General features: G+C 52.2%; 1 protein-coding gene across 1 annotated transcript in view; it reads right to left on the reverse strand.

Moving 5' to 3' along the window:
* Positions 1-3245, reverse strand: part of RNF44 (ring finger protein 44) — a 29660-nt gene extending 26415 nt beyond the window's left edge. The window contains exon 1 of the mRNA XM_072631093.1: positions 3117-3245. The gene's annotated coding sequence lies outside the window, so the exon portion shown is untranslated. The remainder of the gene's footprint in view (positions 1-3116) is intronic.
* Positions 3246-6000: the final 2755 nt, after the last annotated feature.

Below are 6000 nucleotides of genomic sequence, written 5' to 3' on the forward strand. Positions count from 1 at the left end.
CTGGGTAGTTCACACCTTTGATATTCCTTCCAAATGACTTTTTTTTTGCCTATTTATTCCATAATCATACTTATAGGACCATAAATTTTAGGGCTGGGAGGGATTTTAGAAGTTGTCTGTTCCAATCTTTAATTGAAAGCCTCTAGTGGCAGAAGACTCATTACTTTTCAAGGCAGTCGATTATTAGACAGCTCAGAATCTTAGGAAGCTCTTCCTTACTTCTGTTGCTCCTGGGGTGTCTAAGTCTTCCTTGTAGGATCCCTTGTTGGTGACAGTACTGGTAACACTTTTTTTCTCCCTTCAGTACTTTTATGGAATGTTTAGGAAGCATAGCTCCATTTATGAGAAGAAAAAAAATGAGGCATAGAAATGTATAGTAGAAAAAGTCCTGAATTTAAAGTCAGATGATATTTCAAGCCCTAACTCAGCTACTTATTAACCATATGATTTTTTCGTAAGTCTTTGTATTCTCTGGCACTGTTTCTTCATCCTTGTCCCATTTCTGCCTGAAGTCAAATTTACCCTGGCTTTGCTGCATCACATTTGCCTACCAGCTCATAGCTGGCACTTGATGGATATCTGTCAGGTTTGATTATATCTCTGAGGGTAATAGTGAGACCTTGGGGATGGTCTGCTCCAGGGAAAAGGATACAATGCATCCTTATGGATCATTCATCCCTGGAGTGGAAAGATGGTGGCTCTTTAGGGATTGCCTATCCCAGGAGAAAATTTCTGACAGACTATTCAAGGAAGAGGACTGCAGTGAACTCTTAGGAAGTATTTCTCTGAGGAGAGGAAGTGTGGGTCCTTAGGGTCCATCTGTCCCAAAGAGGGTAGATGGCCTCTTAAGATCTACCTGCTACAGAAGAATAAAATACTGGATCATTACGAATAACCACTCTGATCCAAAGAAAGCCTAGGAGTGCAACAGAGCACTTATTTGGCAAGTGGGGCTGAAACCACCATACTTTCTTAATCATAGGATTTAGAGCTGGAAGGGGTCTTGGGTGAGATTACCTAGTCAGAACCCCTCATTTTACAAAGGAAAGGGCTGAGAGGGGTAGTGAGTAGCACGGCTAGAATTTGTACCCAGATCCTCTGACTCCCCAACCCATATACCAAGCAACCTCTCTATAAATTCTTGGGGGACTTCATTTCCTCAGCTCCAAAACTCTCAGGGCTCTGGCAGGAAGGACCTCGGGGTTAGCTCTGAGCTCGAAGAGTCTATGTTTTTCAGTAACTTCTCCCACCCTTTACCCCACGCAGCATTTTTGAAAGGAGGACATGACATCTAGCCTTTTCGGGAGGCGACTGGACAGTCTCTCGGTCACCCGCTTAGGACAGTGCTCTTATCTCGGGAAATTCTTCCTCCTCTGGAGCTAAAATCCACCTCTGTGTAATTTCCCTATTGCTCCAAGCCCTCCCAGGGAAGAGCAGAGGTGGGGACCTTAAGAAAAAACAAGAATAAAGCAGATCCCCAGCCCAGCCCGCCCCTGCCTCAGCGTTTAAGCAGTTTTCCCCAAGCATTATCTCTATTTTACAGAAGTGGAATCTGAGGACGAGGGTCTCTGAGCCGGTTAGGGGCAGACCCAGGACTCCAGCTCATCGGAGTCTCTTAACTCGGAATTCATGGTTTTTCCCGCAATAGTCTGAAGACGTTTGGGAGCAGAGGGAGAAGGCCAGTTACTCCGGACAGCGCTCAGCCCGCTCCCGCGGAGCAGCGTCCACTCTCAGCGTAGCCCGAGTTTCTCGGTAGTGGAGCGTGCTGCCAGGAGTGATGCATGCTGGGACTTGTAGTCGGAGGGACGGTAGAGTTGGTGGGAGGCACGCCTCCTTTGCCAAGCTCTGTTGTCCCAGCGCAGGCTGCAGCAAGTGGTCTCGCGGGGAGGCCGGAGGCTGCGAGTCCGCGGGTAAGGGAAAGCGTCCTGAGCCGGAAGGGGGAGGAGGGGCGGATAAGGAAATCCGAGCTCCCAGCGGAGCTTCCTCGCTCGGCTCAACTGGGGAAGTTCGCATCCGGCCTGAGTGCCCTGACAACGCAACCCGTCCGGCACTCAACTTAGGCAGCGCTCTGTACTGGAAAGGGCTCAGGATCTGCAGTCTGAAGACCACGGTTCGAATCCTGACTCTGCTGCTTACTTTGTGTGACCTTGGGCAAGTCATTTAACTATGTCTCAGTTCGCTTATCTATAAAATGAGGACATGGGACTAGATGATTCCATAGAATCCGCAGCCCGGCGAGGGGACTCAGGTGCGGGAGTACGGCGAAGGGGGCGGTGCTACGGCAACGAATGGGAGGACGATCCCCTCCCCCAGCCCGAGAAAGGGAGACCCAGCTGTCTTCCTGCCCCCAAGTAGAAGCTCCCAGCCTGAGCCAGAGTCTCCCCCCGCCACCGATCGGAGGGGACCGCACCCACCGGCTCACTGGACCTGTCCTACTGGGGGTTCCCAACCGCACCAGAGCCCTCGAAGGGCCCAGCATCCCTTCTCCATGCCCGGGGCATGGGGATACAGCGCGCACCCTCCCCTTGCTCCTTACGTAACCATCCATCCTGTCTGTCTGGTAATCCCCAGAGCCTCACAGCGGGCCCTGCTTTTAGCTAACTTCTCTTCCGTCCTCCCCCCTCCCCCACTACGAACCCCCTCCGCCGCTGGCTTCCCCAGAACACAGCAGCTCTGATCCCCATCCCCCACCCTCGGTCCCCAGCAGCGCCCTCCGCCTCCATGCCTTCCCAGCTTGGGGCCCCAAGACCAAGCGGCCACTCCCCCTCCCCGCAGACCCGCCGACCTCGTGTGTCCGGGACCCTAGGACTTAGTCCTTCCCCAGCTCTTCACCTCCTGTAGCACCCCGGGACTCAGTCCCCTCCCCTGCATGGTCCCGGGGTCTGGTGGGTGAGGGCGCCGGCGGGAGACCCAGCTGCTGGGGGGAGAGAAAGAGGTACGGCCACCTTCCCTTCTCCCCGGGGCCAGGAGGAGAGGCAGCCGGTCCTGGAGCATGGGTGCACCGGGTTCCCGGAGCTGTAGCTCCCGAGGCGCACCGGGCAGGGTCCGGGCGCAGAGCTCCGCGCCCCCCCACCCCCAGCCCCCTAGAGCACTGAGGCCAGGCTCGGGTGCCTTACCTGCCTCGACTGTGGGCTCCAGCTGCACGGATCTTCCGGCCCCCAGTGCGTCCCTTGGGCTGTGTGCTCGCGGCCGCAGCGCCCCCGAGCCCCGGTTCCTCTCTGGCCCGCGCGCCACCGCGCGCTCAGCCTCTCGTCATGTTGCCTCGGCAGCCCTGTTGCCAGCCACCCCCCCCACCCCCCTCCCCCAGCAGCCCGCTACCTGCCTCCCTCCCCCCCTTCGGCCGCCGCCTAGTGGAACGGTCCGCGGACCTCACCATCTGCTCCTAGAAGCGCGGGGCCCCGGCTCCTGCTGCGCAGCCCCCTCAATCCCACCCCGTGCTCCCTACAGAGTGGAACGGTCTGTGGGCCTCACCATCTGCGCCCCCTGGGAGACAGAGGGGGGGCAGGGGAGGTCAAAAAGATCTTACTCCTAGTTTTTTGTAAACCTTTCCCCAGTCCCACTCCCTCGGCCCCGACCCTGCCTAGATCCAACTGCAGAGGTCCACCCCAAGTGGGCTGGGTTGGGCTGGGGAAAGGGCAAGTGCCAAGGGCATCGATGTAGTGCCAGGGATTGGGGGCTGGGCAGGATGAGACAGGGGGCATTGGGAACCTGCCTTAGAAGCAGAAGTGACCCGGCACCCTCGGGTACATCTTACATTCTAGGGATAGCACTGACCTCTGCAACACCGTAGGGATCGGGTCAAGGCTGGCCAGTGTGGCCAGGCATTGGGTATAGAGAAGCAAGTGTGGTTCAAGTGCAGTAATCGGTAGAGGAAGACCATAGTCTTAGAAATTATGTAACTGCTCGCTTTAAAGATGAGAAAACGGGCTCAGAGAGGTACTGTGACTTGTTCAGAGTCACACAGCAAGTTAGTGGAAGAGTTTGGATTTGGACCAAAGTCTTTTGACTTCAAATCTAGGACCGTTTTGAGGAGTTTCCTAGAACTGTATCTTTTATTTTCCCCGGACCTCAGCACAGACCCCAGCCACTCCTCCAGGTGAGCATTACAAGGGCTCTAAACAGTTTTCCCCTCCACAGTCCTCCTTGTTTCCACTTTAGGAACTGGCCCTTCGGCAGTCGCAGCACTCAGATCCCACCTTCTTTCCGCCCTTTTCAAGGGCAAACTCCTCTTACAGAGGCCCGGTCCCTAGTCAAGCCTCTTATCCGAGAAATCAGGCAAATGCCTACATTGGGCCGGAGAGTCCTCGGGTGGCACCCAGGCAGTGGATAACCAAGAGAGGGTGTGGCCCTTCCCTTTCAGCAGTTATCTCGGAGGGGGTGGGGTTAGGAGAACGACGGCCTAGAGAGTCACCCGCCCCCAAGAACCTCTGCGGGCCCGAAAAACTACAACTTCTAGCGTGCCTTGGGCTCTTCTCTCCCCACTTCTCCTCCCCCCTTCCCCAATACCCCCAAGCCCCGCCACCGCCGAGCCCATTGCACACCGGGAGATGTAGTGCCCGCAGACCATGCCTTGGAAAAGATCCGATTTCACGCTTCAAGGCATTTTACAAAAGGTCTAGTAAACTCCCTGGCTTTGTAGGTGAGCATATGGAAGTGCCTGGGAAAGGGGAAGCGATATGTTCACGGAGATACAGAATTAAAGAATCAGAGACTGAAGCTGATGGGTTGTCCATCTACTAACTAGCTCTGACAGGTCCTCCAGCTTTTGCAGAACCCATTGTCTCTAGAGGCAAACTGAATAGTTTTGAGCCACTTTTGGTGGGCTCTAATCATAGGAGGCTTTTTCTTCCGTGGAGCCCAAATCTGACTTTCTGAAAAACTTCTGCCCATGGTTCCTAGTTCAATTCAGTTCAACACACGTTATTTACAAGCACCGTGTAAGATGAGAACGAAGCGGTCCTCGGAACGTATTTTACTGCGGGGATGCTACAGGTATGCATAAGTACCAGGTAATTTGACACAGGAGAGAGTACTAAACGACTCGGAATGGGGTGGAGGGGTGCAGATCTGGGAAAGCTGCTTGGAAGAGCTGGCACTTAAGGCTTCAAGGAACGCAAGTTTGCTGAGAACTGAAGAAGATAATGTGAATTCCAGTATGCAGGACCACCTGGAAGAAAGTGCAGGGGCGGAAATTGGGAGGTGGGGCACAAAGAGCCGCAGGTATCCCATTCTGCGGGAACGAAGAGTTTATGGAGGGGAAGAAAGTGAAATAAGGCTGGAAAGGTAGATTAGGGCCGAACTGTGGAGGAGTTTAAAAGCCAGACTGAGCAGTTTGCATCATAGGAAGCCACTGAAGGTATTGAAATACATTTATTTCTGCCTTATGGGGCCAAGCAGAATAGGGCTAATACCTTCCCATTGCAGTTCTTCGAATACTTAAAACAAGCAATTATGAATGAATGAATGAATGATGAATGAATGGATATGTATCTATTGAGTGCTCACTACGGGCCAAACACTATGCTGGGGGTGGGGGGCGAGGTGGAGAGCAAAAAGGAAGATGGTCCTTGACCCTGTAGTCTTTTTTCAAGTTAAGAAATTTAAACTGTTTTCAAGAAAGTCAGTAAGCAAACAGCTCTTGTTTGTTCTTTTGTTTTAAGTCGTGAGCAAATAAGCAGTTGTTTGAAGTGATTATTCCCACACCCTTACCACACTTTTGATCATATTCAAGAAATGACAAATTTTGGAATATTTTATCATTTTGGTAATTTTAAAATAACCACTATTGAAAAAAGTTCAGAAAACCAATCACAAAGAAAAACCAAAGGAATCATTTGCTTTAGAAAAAGACACACAAAGCTTGATATCTTGTAGCAAAACAAACACATCCCTGCAGTTATATCTGGTTTAAGGTAGAACCTTTAGTCACTAAATAAAATTGCTAAACATTTATAATAAAGCAACATCCAATATATGTTTTAAATTCTTCCTTTACTAAGT

The sequence above is a fragment of the Notamacropus eugenii genome, chromosome 1, assembly GCF_028372415.1.
Source record: "Notamacropus eugenii isolate mMacEug1 chromosome 1, mMacEug1.pri_v2, whole genome shotgun sequence".
Classification (NCBI taxonomy): domain Eukaryota; kingdom Metazoa; phylum Chordata; class Mammalia; order Diprotodontia; family Macropodidae; genus Notamacropus; species Notamacropus eugenii.